This window comes from Pinus tabuliformis, chromosome 4_1, assembly GCF_031772625.1.
Source record: "Pinus tabuliformis cultivar Carrire ecotype Pingquan chromosome 4_1, CPIR1, whole genome shotgun sequence".
In the NCBI taxonomy this organism is placed as follows: domain Eukaryota; kingdom Viridiplantae; phylum Streptophyta; class Pinopsida; order Pinales; family Pinaceae; genus Pinus; species Pinus tabuliformis.
In genome coordinates, this window is record NC_142303.1 from 96,866,331 (window position 1) to 96,882,120 (window position 15,790).

At 40.8% G+C, this 15,790-nt stretch overlaps 1 pseudogene; it reads left to right on the forward strand.

Moving 5' to 3' along the window:
- The first annotated feature begins 758 nt into the window (after positions 1-758).
- Positions 759-15,790, forward strand: part of LOC149174393 (rust resistance kinase Lr10 pseudogene) — a 70,790-nt pseudogene continuing 55,758 nt past the window's right edge.

Sequence of the window (15,790 nt, forward strand, 5' to 3'; positions counted from 1 at the left end):
GGGCACAACAATATAAATAAGGGGTATAACTACAATAGTAATGGGGTAATCACTAGTATTATAGGGACCCAACACAGTTCTAGAGGTATATCAAACTACTCCCCCATCTTCATGGAACTCTCCAGTCCTGTCTGGAAGCCAAAGGCACCCTTTAAATTCAACTCCACCTGGCTAAAGGATCCCTCATACATTCACCTAGTTAACAGTTACTGGCTATCTCATCCACCATCCTCGGGGAGAACCTTGGCGAAGGGCTTCTATGACAACCTACTTGAAATCAAGCGATTATCTATTGATTGGGCCAAAGAAAAAAGAGACCGGGATGAACAGACCCTCAGGTCTATTGAGCTTAATCTGGCCAATCTATTGGATGAACAGGGTCGGGGATTCACATCTGAAGCTACAAAGACCCACCTCATCGAATTGGAGGCTCAGTGATCTAAGATTCTAAAAGAGAGGGAAGAAACCTGGTGCCTCCAGAGTCGGGCTATTTGGTTACAAGCTAGTGATGAGAATACAAAATTCTTCCACAACTATGCAAAGGGAAGGAAAGTCTGCAACACTATCTGGCACATGCCCATGGAGGATGGTAGTCTTGCAACTTCTTTTAATCAGCTGGCTCATCTAGGAAACACACACTTCCAAAAACTGTTTAAGGCCCCCCCGGTGCCACCCTTGCTGATATCGTTCGAATAGCGGGACATTTTCCCTAGTTTGTTGACCCAAATGAAGTTGAGGAGCTCACCTCCCCAATCACAATGGGTGAATTGGAAAGTACCTTAAAATGGTTCAAAAAAGACAAGAGCCTAGGACCTGATGGTTGGTCTATTGAGTTTTATCTTGCTTTTCATGAAACTATTGGTCAGGATCTGCTAAAGGTGGTGGAAAAATGCAAGACTTATGGGCGTATGTATGAGGTTATTAACTCCACCTTCATTGCCCTTATTCCCAAATTAGACTCCCCTTTATCTTTCAATGACCAGAGGCCTATACCTATTTATTGTCTCTACACGATCATTTCCAAGATCATAGCCAACCACCTCAAACCTATTCTCTCCTGTCACATATCCCCTGAACAATTCACTTTCCTTCATAACAGATAGATCCATGAGGCTATAGGCTCTGTGTAGGAAGCCCTTTATTCCATGAAATCTAAAAAACTCTAGGGGGGAATTCTCAAAATTGATCTAGAAAAAGCCTTTGATTGGGTAAGTTGGCTCTATCTCAAAATAATTCTCACCCACTTGGGTTTCCCCCCTCCCTTCATTGATTGGGTTATGTGTTGCATTACCACAGCCTCCTTTAGTGTCCTGATCAATGGCTCTACATCCTACCTTTTTCATGTTGAACAAGGGTTGCACCAAGGATGCCCATTCTCCCCTCTCCTCTTTATGATTGTTATGGAAGGCCTCAGTAGGCTCATTGCTTCTGCAAAGAATGATGGGCATTTTCAGGGTCTCAAAATAACCTATCAGTGCATACTCACCCATCTACTCTTCATAGATGATGTACTCATCTTCCTTGATGGAGGCATTCAGGATATTACTACCTTTTCAGATATCCTTCTACTCTTCGCAAAGGCCACAGGTATGGAAGAAAATCATTTGAAATCCACTATTACTCTATCTGAATGTTCTCCCCATGAGGCTAGGGTGGCAATGCAAAAATTTCCTTTTCAGAGCCATCACCTCGAGGATGGACTCAAATACCTGGGCTTCTGGATCAAGCCTCATAGCTACAAAATTGTTGACTGGATTTGGCTCGTGGTCAAGATTGAAAAATGATTACTCAACTGGAACCATAGATTTCTCTCCAGGGCAGGACTATTAATGCTCATCAAATCTATCATGGAAGCTACACCTATTTACTGGATGTCGCTGGCTTGGATACCTAAAGGAATCATTTCCTGGATTCAAAGGATTTGTTGCAGATTCGTTTGTAATGGATATAGGGAGGGTCGACACTTTGCATGGGTAGGATGGAATCATATTGCTATACCAAATAAATGGGGTGCTTGGGGTCTGAAGGATTTATCCTCCTTCGCACATGCAATGGCTACTAAGCTGGGTTGGAATATTCTCATCTCCCATAGACTCTAGAGTGAGGTTATCTTTCATAAATATATCTAGCCTCATCAACTAATGGATTGGATATGTATGCCCAATTAGAAGAGAACAGGGATTTCAATGGTTTGGCAAGCGATCCTACTCATGTTGCGTACTATGAGAAATGTATTAGCATGGATAATTAATGATGGATCATCTATTTGCATTGGTTTAGATCCCTGGTCAAGCTATGGGAATATGTTCCGATTACCCCCGGACTTAATAAAATTTCTCAATAACAGGAACATTTCTGTAATTTCTCATGTTGCGGATATAAAAAATATCACTATCTTTAATGAAGCATGGTTCTTTTCAAAGCAATTAGACATCCCCGCACTCTAACAATATGAATGGGAGGCTTATATCGTAGCCCTTAATGAATCTCACGTTCGTATAAAAGAAGGGGTTGATGATCTCCTTTGGACCCCAATGAAACATGGTGCATACTCCCCGAAGGCAGGCTATCCCATTATTCACATTAGGAACAGACCGCTTGTTCTCAAGGATTGGTGGATTAAGATATGGAAGCTCAAAGCGCCTCTGAGAACGAAGCTCTTCATGTGGAATGTCATCTGAAATAAGACACCTACTAGCTGCAACTTATTATAGTGATATTTCTTTGGCCCTATGATCCAAGTGGATATTGGTGGCTACCTACCAATTCCACTTGGACCCCACCATTGTTTCTTTCAGAGTTTCAGTTTCCTTAATTGTCGCACAGTTTACTATTTTTAGCAGTTTTTCAGGTCCTAAACTTCCAAAGCCATTTTGAGACCCTAAACAACATTTTTTGGGAAAGCTGGGAGCAACATGGGTCCATGGACAAATGTTGCTCTTTCCAAAGTTGTATTTCCTGGAAAGGTATTTCTAATGAGATATTGTGCACGTCAAATGGACATCATATGCCAAAGTTATGACCCCGAGAAGTTGATGTACCAATTTATCCAAACAAGGCCCACAATTTGGTGTTTCATCTTCTAGGGTTAGGTTTTTGGATGTTTAGGGTTTTCCATTGTTTCTCAATAATAAATAGGCCTTTGAGCCTTATTGTAATACAATTCAGAGGCATGTAGCCGCCACATCTCTTCTTAGAGATAAGCTACCATTTCCCTAGCTGGTTTATTTCCATTTTTGTCTGTAAGAATATTTAAGTATTTTACATTAATGATATCAAGTATTATTTCCACTACATCTCTGTGTTTATGTTTATCTCTATAATTTTTTGCATTCATGTTTAAATCCATATCAGTGGTATCAGAGCGGTTTGTTTTTTCTTTGTTTTTCTTTGCATGTCCCCAACGAGGTTAGGATATAAGGAGTTAGGGCTTGAACTGGTCAAACCTTTGCATGACCAGCCTCACAAATCTCGATGGCCTCCCATGGCATATTAAAAGAATGATGAGGGGCTAGGAGATCCTATTAAAATATTGCTCGAAGAAGCCCTCAAGCGACATAGGAACGTAATGATTGACAACTTTGCCCAGATCCTTCAGTGGCTACCCAATGGAGACGCATTGGCTTCCAAAAGCTACTCTGGAAATGCCACACCATTTAAGGAACAAGTTAATTTTGAAATCCCCATATTTGAGGGTCATATAGACACAGATATCATTGATAAATGGTTAAATCTACTAGAGGGTTATTTTTCTGTTCATGATTTTTCCAGTCGGGAAAATATTATTTTCGCTCTTCTCAAAGTAGCCCCCCACATCAAGGACTGGTGGGAAACCTACTGTGAGCAGAAGGATGAAAGTACAGGCTCACTATTTTCAGTCGCACCTACTTGTAACTCATTCCGGGATGCCATCAAGGAGCAGTACTACCCTGTCATAAGCTATGAGGATCAATACGTAAAGTGGACCACGCTGCGGCAAGGAAGGGACCAAGACATGTTGGAGTTTACCAATATTTTCCATACCCTTCACACAAAGATGGGTATCAAGCTGCCTGCACAAGTACATCCATGAAGAAATAGAATTCTTGAACATCTCCTCGCTCGCCACGACACACCTATATGTCGTTAAGGTTGAGAAAAAGTTTAAACAAAATAAGCAAGACTTTTGATCTGTGAATCCAAAGCAAGGGAAAGGTGCCCCCAAACTGCAAAAAAAAAGGACAAAGCCAAGGTGGGGTGGCCCAAGACAACCCACCAAAGCTAGAAGCAAAGAACGGCATCACGAGCTGAAAAAGAACCCAGGAAATTGGTGTGAGTTCTATTAGAGCTCCACTCACAACACAAGTGAGTGTCGGTGATCTGAAAATGAAGATATTAGATTACTTCTAAGGTATTACAGACTCATGTGCATGGATTTTCCTATATTACTTAGCGCAATAGATCAATAAGATTGCAAATAATATAGACAATTGACCAGTTAGAGAAGCATAATAGACAAACACACATAAACACAACAAGTTTAATATGGAGTTCACCCAAAACTCTTGGGCTACATCTCCTGGTCCAGCCTTCAGTGGTGACCTCTCTATTATGTCTTCAAGAGCAGAGTTTTACAAAATGTGAGCTTAAATTGAGTCTCAACACACACAGATACAAAAAACAGGAGTTTTCTTGAATCCCTCAAGCCTCTCCAAGTACACAGACTCTTTATTTCACTCTCTGTCTTTGTTTTCTATCTGTCTCAGTACTGCTTCCCCTTTGTCTCTGTCAGTCTGTGGCTTTAAAGCCAATCGACAATGTTCGTTTGTTTCCCCTTCTCGGGCTCTCTGGCACCTAGCCTATGTCCGCTCGAATCCCCTTCTGAGCGTTAGCAATCATGGCATGACGTCTTTAGGGGAGGTGGCTTCCTGTTCTACAAAGGAAGAGACCATCAGACCTTTGAAATCCCCAAAAATAGTGTTCTTTGTTTACACAGAGAAACACTGTAAAACACGGGAAAAATCCTCCAAATCACTCTTTATCAGACCTCAAATATTATGAATTTCGCCCTATATTCCATCAGGTCCACCTTTAAGTCACTATTGCATGTCGCAAATGCCCGTTCCATGGTTTCCCTTTGTATTTGGAAAATACGTTAAAACACTGAAAATATCGCAAAATGGCTTTATGGAAAACTTGAAATGCTATGTATTTCTATCTATAAGTTCCATTGGGTCTGCTTCATCGCATCGAGTGCATTTCCTTTGCATTTCGTTTATTTAACGAAAATGCAAAATACAAAGGAAAATGTTGTTTTCTAGATCTCAAAATATATAAAATATCATCTATAACTCCATCGAGTTCAGCTATCGTAAGTCATATGTATATCAGCCCCACTCCACTGTCCTTCTCCAATGCGATATTGCGAAGCAATTGATCGCAATCACATATCGCATAGACCTCGAGCCGTTTGGTAACGCTCCTTGTATTTGCCAATTACGATATTGCGAGTTAACCTGGGCCATCAATCTATGCGCTTGATCAATGGTCCTCGTTGACCCGCATTGATCGTGATCGCAATTGTCATATGGTCACCTCCGATAGCCTCCACCTATCACCACTATATGCGATACGCTGATTGGATCTACCATTGATCGGCTAGATCCGATGGCTCCTGTTCATCACTGTCCAAGCTACCGATAGCTCTGTTTTTGGTCATTTCTTTGTGTTTTTCACTCCCGATAGTGTTATCCGCCATTTCTAAGGGTTCTTCTTTTGCAATAGTTTTGATCTTTAAAAGACTTAGAGGGTTTTCTAGGATCCATTTTGGATCACGCCTTCCCACTGAAAAAGCTTTTTGACCTACAAAAGTTGGTTTTTAAGCATCAATCAAGTGAGGATACAGCTTCCTCACTTGTCCAATCTCTATCCATCTTGCACTACTTGGTTTTGAACCTTTGAGTCCAATTCTCAGGTACTCAACATCCCCTCTACGCGTAGTTCTCACCTTCCTATCCAAAACTGTGTCTTCCTACAACTCATTATGATATTCAGGAAACAAATCATCAATAGAAGGCCACTGACCTTGCTCTTCAGGATCTTCAATCAATGAAGGCTCATATAGTCTCAAGTTCTCTGCATTAATTACTGAATAGATATGCATATAAGCTGGCAAATCAAGGTGAAAAGCATTCTCACTAGTTTTCTCAAGTATCTTGAAAGGCCCATACCTTATTGGCTTCAGCGTCTTTCCTTCACCTTGCATTCTGTCTTTGTTGATGTGCAAATAGACTTAATCACCAACTTGGAAGCTATGTTCAATTCGATTCTTGTCATGCCTTGCCTTGTACTTGGCCTGGCTTCTTTCCAGCTATTCCTGCACTGCCTGGTGAAGTTCTTGGATTTGTTCAATGAACTTGGTTGCTTTGTCCACATCATTGTGTCCATCAACTGCTATGTCTTTTCCAAAGACAAAATCCAAGGGAGAACTTGGTGTAAAACCAAAACAAGTGTCAAAAGGAGATCTCTGTGTAGAAGAGTGCTTGGCACGGTTGTAAGCATGTTGCACATAACACAAATGTTCATCCCAAAGCTTGGGATGGTTGTTGCAATAGCCCCTGAGCAACTAGATCACTGTTCTGTTGACCACCTCTATTTGGCCATCTGTTTGTGGATGAAAGGTTGTGCTCCTCTTCAGTTTGGTGTCCATCAATTCCCACAGACTTGACCAAAACTTCCCAACAGATCAGGAATCTCGATCAGATACAATGGAAGTGGGTAATCCAAAATGAACCCATGCATGCTGAAAGAACAACCTAGCTATTTGTTCAGCTGTAATCTGCTTGCTACAAGGTATTAAAATACACATTTTGTTGAACCTGTCCACAATAACATATAAATAGTTATGACCTTTTCTAGATTTTAGCAATCCCCCAACAAATTCCATGGAAACGCTTTCCAAAGGACAAGAGGGAACTAGAAGTGGAGTATACAAGCCTAATTTTCTATTGTTGGGCTTGATTTTAGCACAGATGGTATACCCTTTAATATATCTAGAAATTGTTTCATGCATTCTTGGCCAATAACAGAACCTTTGCAGATGTGCAATTATTTTACTTACACCAAAATGACCTAATATAAGAGAAGTATGTGCTTCTCGAATTATGTTAACTCTTTCAGTTTCTGGAATGCATAAATTTCCCAAATGATACAAGAGTTGGTCCTTAACATAATAATCCAATTCTTATACTTATTTGCCATGACTTGAAGTTGCATATACATCTTTAAAATCTATATCTTGAGAATATCGTTCAATGTAGCTTTCATGCATTACTAAGTTATCCTTAAGTATAGTAGATTCATTTATGATTGTTCTGGACAACATATCTGCAACTTTATTGTGTATACCCTTCTTATATCTGATGACAAGATGAAATTGCTGTAGAAAACCCATCCACCTATCGTGTCTTGATTGCTGATGAGCCCCAAAATGGATAATTATTTGGGCTCATTCAACCTCCTAATTCGACTTAATCCACCATTCTCATTAGTTTATTGGATGTTTTTGATTATATTTATGCTAATAGAGTTAATTGGGTTATTCATTATGCCAAAAAGTCTAATGTGTGCTTTGTGTAGCCTTTTTGGTCAATTTGGAGACAAAATTGAAGGTTTTAATGAGCACTTAGCAGCCAAATTCGTGGGAGAACAAGGGAGAGGATTTGTAGGAAGGTGTCCCCTTCATTTATGGGCCCTTACCTCAAATTCTCCACCATCATCTCGGAGTTCAAGGGCCACCAAATCAATTAGCACAAGGGCAGCCAAGCAAGTCAAGTAGGACTGCTGTTAACTAGAGGTTTTGGGCAGCCGAGTCCCTAAAGTTTAGGAGGACTGTTGGGGTCCTCAATTTGTATAAATAAGAAGGCTTAGGGCCTCATTTTGGTTAGCTAGTGGTTAGTCATTTTGTAGCCAATGGTTAGTCATTTTGTAGGCAGAAGTTAGCTAGTCTGTAGTTCGATTTTTAGGCAGTAGATTAGCTTTGCTTTCAGCACATTTTCAAGTTTCCCTTGTGGACAGTTTTGATGTAACTCTTCTTTTCTTGCTCAATAAAGATGAATCCAACTTTGCACCAGCTCTAAATCTCTCTTAGGAGGTTGTAGCTCTTGGGGTTGGGCCCATCTCAAGCGCCCAGTACCTCCTTTGTTTATCTTTATGTGTTTTTGCTACATTCTTATAATAAAATCTGTTATTTATATTTAAATCTTGCTTTGTTATTTAGATTTCTTTTGATGGTTAAAGTAGCTTCTCATATTTAGAATAGATTGGTAGGATAATAACAAGAAAAAGGCTCCAAAAAAGGGTCAGCAAACACTTTTGGTTTCACCTCTTCCTTATCGGATCAGGGGCTGGAGTTGGAATAACCGTGATGTCCGAAACAAAAACACTAGTTTGCTTTACCATGCAATCCTTAATGTGTTGTTTTCATTTGCAGAGGTTGGTTACATGTTCAGATATTTGAATGCTTCATTTCATAGTTAATATACATGGTTTCCTTGCAAATAAAGCTGTTGTCCATTCTCGTTACTGTTAGCCAGATCATATTAGGGTAGCATATCTAGATCTTTGTTTTCTTGCATGTCTTTGTTGGTTTAGTTGGAAACACAAATTGTAGAGCACCTATACCACTTCTCTATCTGCCCAGACTCCCTCAAACCCATCTTCTCCATCTCCTAACTTGGTTTCTTGCCTCACGTTGCCACATTTCCCTCATAACCCTACCTTTTTTGCAACATTATTCCAGCCTTCTTGGAACAAGTCCAGCCATCTACACCTTCTCCTCAACTCCATCCTCCAAGTCTTGAACTCCCCTACACCCATATTTCACCTCCATACTCATTCCTCCACCTTTTTCCCTCCATCCATGCTCCAAAATTCCATTACTAAACATCCTATAGAAAAATTACAGAACATCCTATAGAAATCCCAGAACATCCTGTAGAACCCCTACAGACTTCCTGTAGAAGCTCACGAATGAGGTTTCTTGGCAGCCAAACTTTGTGAAACTCTCTGGAAGGGTGTTAGGGACCCCTTAGACCCTCTCTGAACCTTCCCAACCTTTCCCAAGCATTTCTCCCCTTGATCTACCCCTGCACAGTAAAAAGCCAGTTAGAAGCACATGCATGATAATTCCAACAACTTGAACAAAAATACAAAAAGATGTTTTCTTCAAATAGAGGTAGTCTAGACACATGTATTTTACCTTCAGAGAAGTAATGGCATCTCTTTCAGTAGTTTGCATGCTCTCCTTTGCGTCAGTAGGACTAGCTGGTAGAATTAGGGTTTGCTAGGGTTTGCGTTTCTTTTTGGCTTTCAGTTTCTTTCCGCAAGTAGATTAGCTTCCTTTGAGTTATCTTTCATCCATGAGTTAAAAATCTTCTTCTAAGAGCTCATAGAGGTTGGCTTAAGCCCCTAGCGGACTTGTGCCAGCTGACCAAGTGACAGCTGCGGAAAGAGCTAATACTTGTGCATACAGCACCGTCACTTCCAAGTTTGTTACGAACTACCAGGTTGATAAAATTAAAGAAGGGAGTTCCAGGAGTTGCAGCATTATTGTTGCAATACTGGGGCTCACCACTCTTTTTGGTGCCGTTGCCGGGGAAGCATCAGAGTATTAGTGATTGCTGCTTTTCTTCTATTTTCCACTACAACCTTCTGCTAAGTAGTTTATTTCATTTCCATTATGCAATTTCGTTTCTGCAAAAGTAGATTAGACATTTCCTTCTTGCATAGATTAGCATTTCAATTCTGCAAGCGTAGATTATCATTTCGATTCCGCAATTTCAATTCTGCAAGAATAGACTAGCATTTCATTCCTGCAATTTCATTTGAGAAAAATAGATTAGTCCTTTCTTGCTTTAATTTCAAATCCGCATTTTCATTTCAGCAAGATAGTTACTTGCATTTCAATCTATTTTAGTTTTGCAGGTACAAGAAGAAAAAAAAGCAAAAATCAACCAAAAAGATTTCCTTTCATGCCTTGTAGGAGTAGAGACAATTCAGAAAAATGATTGCACAACACCCCCACTGCTTCACACAGCCAACCTTCTCTCTTCTTCGATGGCTGTGATTAAAGAACCCTTAGATGGACAGTAAGACATATATGAAGAACCTCAAGGGAAGAAGAAGAAGAAACCATTCCTCTGGAGTGAATGGCTACAAACAGAAATGTTGGGAGCAGTTCCTTATCCAAAAATGAATTTGCAGATCAGATGGAAGATTTCAAAAGCGAGGTAAGGCAGTTTCTTGCCATGCAACTGGATACCTTGCGGATCCAAAAGAAGCAAGAAGAAGCCAAGAGTGCTTTGGCCATCTTTTGTCCCAGGTGCACTAGAAAACATCCTAGGAATGAATGTCCATTGCACTCCATAGAAGTGTGTTTTGTCTGTGAAGAAGACCATCCTACGAATCAGTGCCCTTCCTTGCCTGGACTTAAAGCTGCATATCAGAGAGCCAAAGGAGCCACTGAACCACTCTATTATATGAATCAAAGGAGGCCACATGGATCCATACCTTACCAGGAGGGAATGCAAGAGACATCCCAGACCTATTATAACCCCTATCAAGCCACTTCCATGCCTTCTTGGGGTCCCCTTGCTCATCCTTCCTGGTCCACACCCCCTCCTTGGTCGTATCCTCCTCAATATTATGCCCAACCAGCTGCTCATTCATTTCACTCTTATGCTCAGCCACAACCTCAGTGGAATGCACCTCATCAAAGGTGGAGGCCCCAATACAACTCTCCTCCCACTCCTTTGCCTCCACCACCTGCTCAACCGCAACCATCGCCTCCTCCTCCACCAAGGCAACCCCAAATGCCTGCCCAACCACAACCCCATCCACATCCATCTCAAATATACATCCCCACTCAGCTACCCGTACCACCATTCCCAAAACCATACAATGGAGTAGCTCAATCCAATTACAATGTTGAGGCACAACATGTCCAAATGACTCCTCTTGAGCTCGATGATCTTCACCATAGCTCAGGAAGAGTATTACAAAATAGAGATTATATTGACAACATTGAAGGACCAAAGGCAAAAGAAGATTCAAAATAAAGGATCAAAGAACCATGGGCTGCTCTTGATGAAGAGAAGAGATCAAAATCAGAGATCAAGAAAGCTCCCTCATGGTTACCATCAAATATTCCATGTATTCATGAGAAATATCAGCAAAAAGAGGAAGATGAGAAATTTATGGTAGAAGGTGACATGAAACATGATCCAGATCAGCAAAAGGACCAAGGATATCAGAGCTATATTGAAATATGGTTTCAGACGGTCACTAAGTTGCAGCAGTACTCTCTTCTTCAGCTATGTTTGATCCCTTCAAAGTCAAATGATTTGGTCTCTGAAATCTGGATACCTATCAAGGCATGCATTTCGAACCTTCACATCATTTTGTCTCTAATATCGATGTGCACATGGCTCCATTGGAAGTATTCTTATACTTGAAAATGATTTTGTTTTTCAAGTAGGGTAGGGTAGAAAAAAAGGAAAAATGAAAAAAAGAAGAAAAATAAAAATCTAAGGTGAAAACCTCCTCGGAGGCACCTTAGATTGGCTCATTGATTGAAAACCTCCATGAGGCAGTAAATGGGTTGGGAAAAAAAGAGAAAATAGAATAAGATCCCTGGGTGAAAACCTCCCTTGGAGGTGCCCAGGGTAGGCAATTGGGGTGAAAACCTCCATGAGGCGCCCTAGTGGTTTTCAAAAAAAAAAGAGAAAAAGAAAATAAAAATAAAGCTAATTTGCATTGAATAATTGCAGGTTGGAGCAAGGACGTTTCAGGTCAGGAGGATCACTCAAAACAAGGTCAAAGGAATTTTTGTGCCTTCTACAGGAAGTTCTGTATTTCTACAGGAAACATCCTGTAGAACCTCCAAGCGAGCCAGATTTGATTTTGGAAGGGAACATAAAGCTTGGAATCTATTGGTTATGCCTACAAGCATCCATGTTTCCATTCCTCACCCTTTTCCATCATTTTTTTTCATGTCATTGTGCTTCTTTCCTCAAAACTGTGTTTTCTACAGGAAGTTCCTGTAGAAATTACAAGAAGTTAAAAATGGATTGGAGAAAATAGTTTGGCGAACATGGTAGCTTCCTCAAGGGTTCAGAAGTCCTCCTGCAATCTTCAAACTCCTCCTCCATCATCTCCATACCTGCATCACAACCCAAGTTCATTTCTCCTACCATGCAACAAAACTGCAGAATGCCTTGAAGCAAAAATACCTAGAACAAAATTTATTTTTGCCCTAACTTGAAAACCATGCATCCATTTGAAAACCCATTTTACAAGGAATCATACAGGGGTGATGGCAACATGCTTGAGCAGTTTCAGCCAATTCCGATGCACGGTTTCCAAGAAATCAGCCTCCATCACCATCAGCCATTTTTGCATTTTCTCCATATCCGTGCTTCCATTTCAAAACCTGTTTCATGGGGAGATTCATATGGTGCTAGTAACCTACCCAAGCAGTTTCAGTCAATTCCGATGCACGGTTTCCGAGAAATTGATCTCTGAAATCTTCAGCCATTTTCCGTTTTTCTCGAAATCTGTGCATCCATTGATCACGATTTTGCTATGGGAGGTGCATCATGATGATAGGAACTCCTGCAGCATGCATCCAGCCAGAGGACACCTGCACAAGGAAAACAACCAAAAATCATCAGCCAAGCCCTCATGCAACCAAAGAAACCAGTGCATGCAGCAATGACTAGCCACAGCACCTCCCAGCAGCCATTTGACTTCAGGTATGTGACTGAAACTCGTTCTTCTATTGCACAAATCTAATTTAAAAACTGCATGAATGAATGGAATGGTGGAATTGAGCCACGAATATAACAAGATTAAGTCGATAGTTCCTTGTCCAATTCTCTGTCAATCAGCCAAGAATCATGCAACGTATGTGTTAGACAACTCACGTGAAATTAAAAAAAGAAAAAGAAAAAACAGGGAGTGTTAGCCGTTTGAACTCTAGTGCAACTGATCAAGAAGAAAACATACAGTTAATAAATAGAACTATAGTCTGCATGTGGCCACGTACACCTGGCCACTTCACTCCCTCATTAAGAATCACGCCGCAATGTAAAATGCTCGGCTGAAACTCACACCACCTGTTGTCCATTTGCACTTGACTGAAGTATGCATCCTCCGCTTCCACAAAATGATGAACTAGTCGTCCTCCACTGGTTTCTACCTGTTTTCGAAATTATCTCGTGTATCAGGCTCGCTCAGAGGCGCAGGGGCACTCTACAGGCATTTCTACAGGAAGACGTTCTACAGGAAAGTACAGCAAAGCCTTCCAGAGCAGAAAAGCCTGGATTTTTCTTCGACAAATTGGGAGTCCCGAAAGTGGTAGGCTTGAAAAAAACACTCTTCCATGCATGATACATCTGAAAGGTGGTGAATTAAAACTGTTTTTGAATAAGAAAGTATGAAACAAATCTGCCTGCGGGTCAAGAATGGTAGTTTTCCTGTGTGATACACGAAATTTTTCAGTTGGTTCTGCATCACATTCCCCTCCATGGGTCCTATTAACAAATTTCTCCTGTACAAAAGTTAAAGCACTGTGAGGACTAACATGTGCATGAAGAATGTGAAATTTATGTGGTTGTATGCATGCTGGGGATAAAAATTAAGCTCTACACTTTATATGTGGGAGCCTAATTCCCTTCTGACAGTCGAGTATTTGGGCAGCAAAAGTCTTGAAACAAGGGAATTGTTGTTCATTGATATCAAACAGCTGAGGCATTCTTCCTTGAGTCCAGGGGGAAACTATAAACAAAATTTCTGTTTCTGAAAAAAGAATAACAAAAAGGGAGCACTCTTACCATGCCAGGGGGATTCATGATTCAGCATTATCCATGGTTGTCATGTGAACTTACACTTCATCCAGTAGTGAGAAAAAGGAGCATATTGAGGCAGAGAAGCTAACTAAGGGTAAGGAAATTAAGGGTAAGAAGACCCAGTACAGGCCACCACAGGAAAATCAAGAAGAGAAAAAAACAAAGGCCAAGCTACCAAGGCCAAAGCTGTGGGTGGAATAAAGGCATAAATGCCAAGGGAGAAATGGTTTCAAATCAGGGCAGAGAGGATTGAAAAAGTACAAACAAGTAGGGACACACCCAAGGCAACCACAAAACGGGTCAAGGAGAAGGAACACCCAGCCAAGCAGACCAAAACAGTTGAAACAATTTCTACAGGAAGCCAGAAATCAGCTACAGGACTTTCTACAGGAAGTCGTGAAAAAGGGAAGCAGAAGGAGAACTCGGCCGAAATCCTAGCTAGGGAGGCACCAGCTGTGCTAGCCGCCCTAAGTATCTCTCCCAAGCCAAAGGAGAAGTGAAAGAGGGAGCTTCCACTATATTTTAAGCCAGGAAAGGGCATGCAGATAAGAATTGGCAGACCCCAAACCACAGTCAAGGAAGCAAATTGTCATTGAGGACACACAAGCTAAACAAAAGGAGGGGCCTCCTTCAAGGATGTCCATCACCTATGAATGAGGAAGCCAAAAACCTTCACTGGAAGAGAGAGAATTCAGATAATGGACTCAAAGACAGTTCTACAGGATGCTGAGACAGTTCTACAGGAAGTTGAGAATTCTCTAGGAAAAGAAGCACAGGCAGTGGGAAGAAGCAAAGAGAGAAGCATGGTTTCATGACAGAGAAGAGGACATCACTTCAGAAGCTTGGCATGATAGGGAGGCCACCAAGGCCATCAAAGATGAGGAGATAGATTGGTTGCTCAGAGGATGAGCAACACTTTCAGTAGGGGGGTGATGATGAGCCCCAAAAATGGATAATTATTTGGGCTCATTCAACCTCCTAATTTGACTTAATCCACCATTCTCATTATTTTATTGCATGTTTTTAATTATATTTATGCTAATAGAGTGAATTGGGTTAGTCATTATGCCAACAAGTCTAATGTGTGCTTTATGTAGCCTTTTTGGTCAATTTGGAGACAAAATTGAAGGTTTTAATGAGCACTTGGCAGCCAAATTCGTGGGAGAACAAGGGAGAGGATTTGTAGGAAGGTGTCCCCTTCATTTATGGGACCTTACCTCGAATTCTCCACCATCACTTCGGAGTTCAAGGGCCACCAAATCAATTAGCCCAAGGGCAGCCAAGCAAGTCAAGTAGGACTGTTGTTAACTACAAGTTTTGGGCAGCTGAGTCCCTAAAGTTTAGGAGGACTGTTGGGGTCCTCAATTTGTATAAATAAGAAGGCTTAGGGCCTCATTTTGGTTAGCTAGTGGTTAGTAATTTTGTAGCCAATGGTTAGTCATTTTGTAGGCAGAAGTTAGCTAGTTTGTAGTTCGATTTTTAGGTAGTAGATTAGCTTTGCTTTCAGCACATTTTCAAGTTTCCCTTATGGACAGTTTTCATGTAACTCTTCTTTTATTGCTCAATAAAGATGAATCCATCTTTGCACCAGCTCTAAATATCTCTTAGGAGGCTGTAGCTCTTGGGGTTCGGCCCATCTCAAGCGCCCAATACCTTCTTTGTTTATGTTTATGTGTTTTTGCTGCATTCTTAAAATAAAATCTGCTATTTACACTTAAATCTTGCTTTGTTATTTAGATTTCTTTTGATGGTTAAAGTAGTTTCTGACAATTAGAATAGATTGGTAGGATAATAACAAGAAAAAGGCTCCAAAAAAGGGTCAGCAAACAATTTTGGTTTCACCTCTTCCTTATTGGATCAGGGGCTGGAGTTGGAATAATCGTGCTATCCCAAACAAAAACACT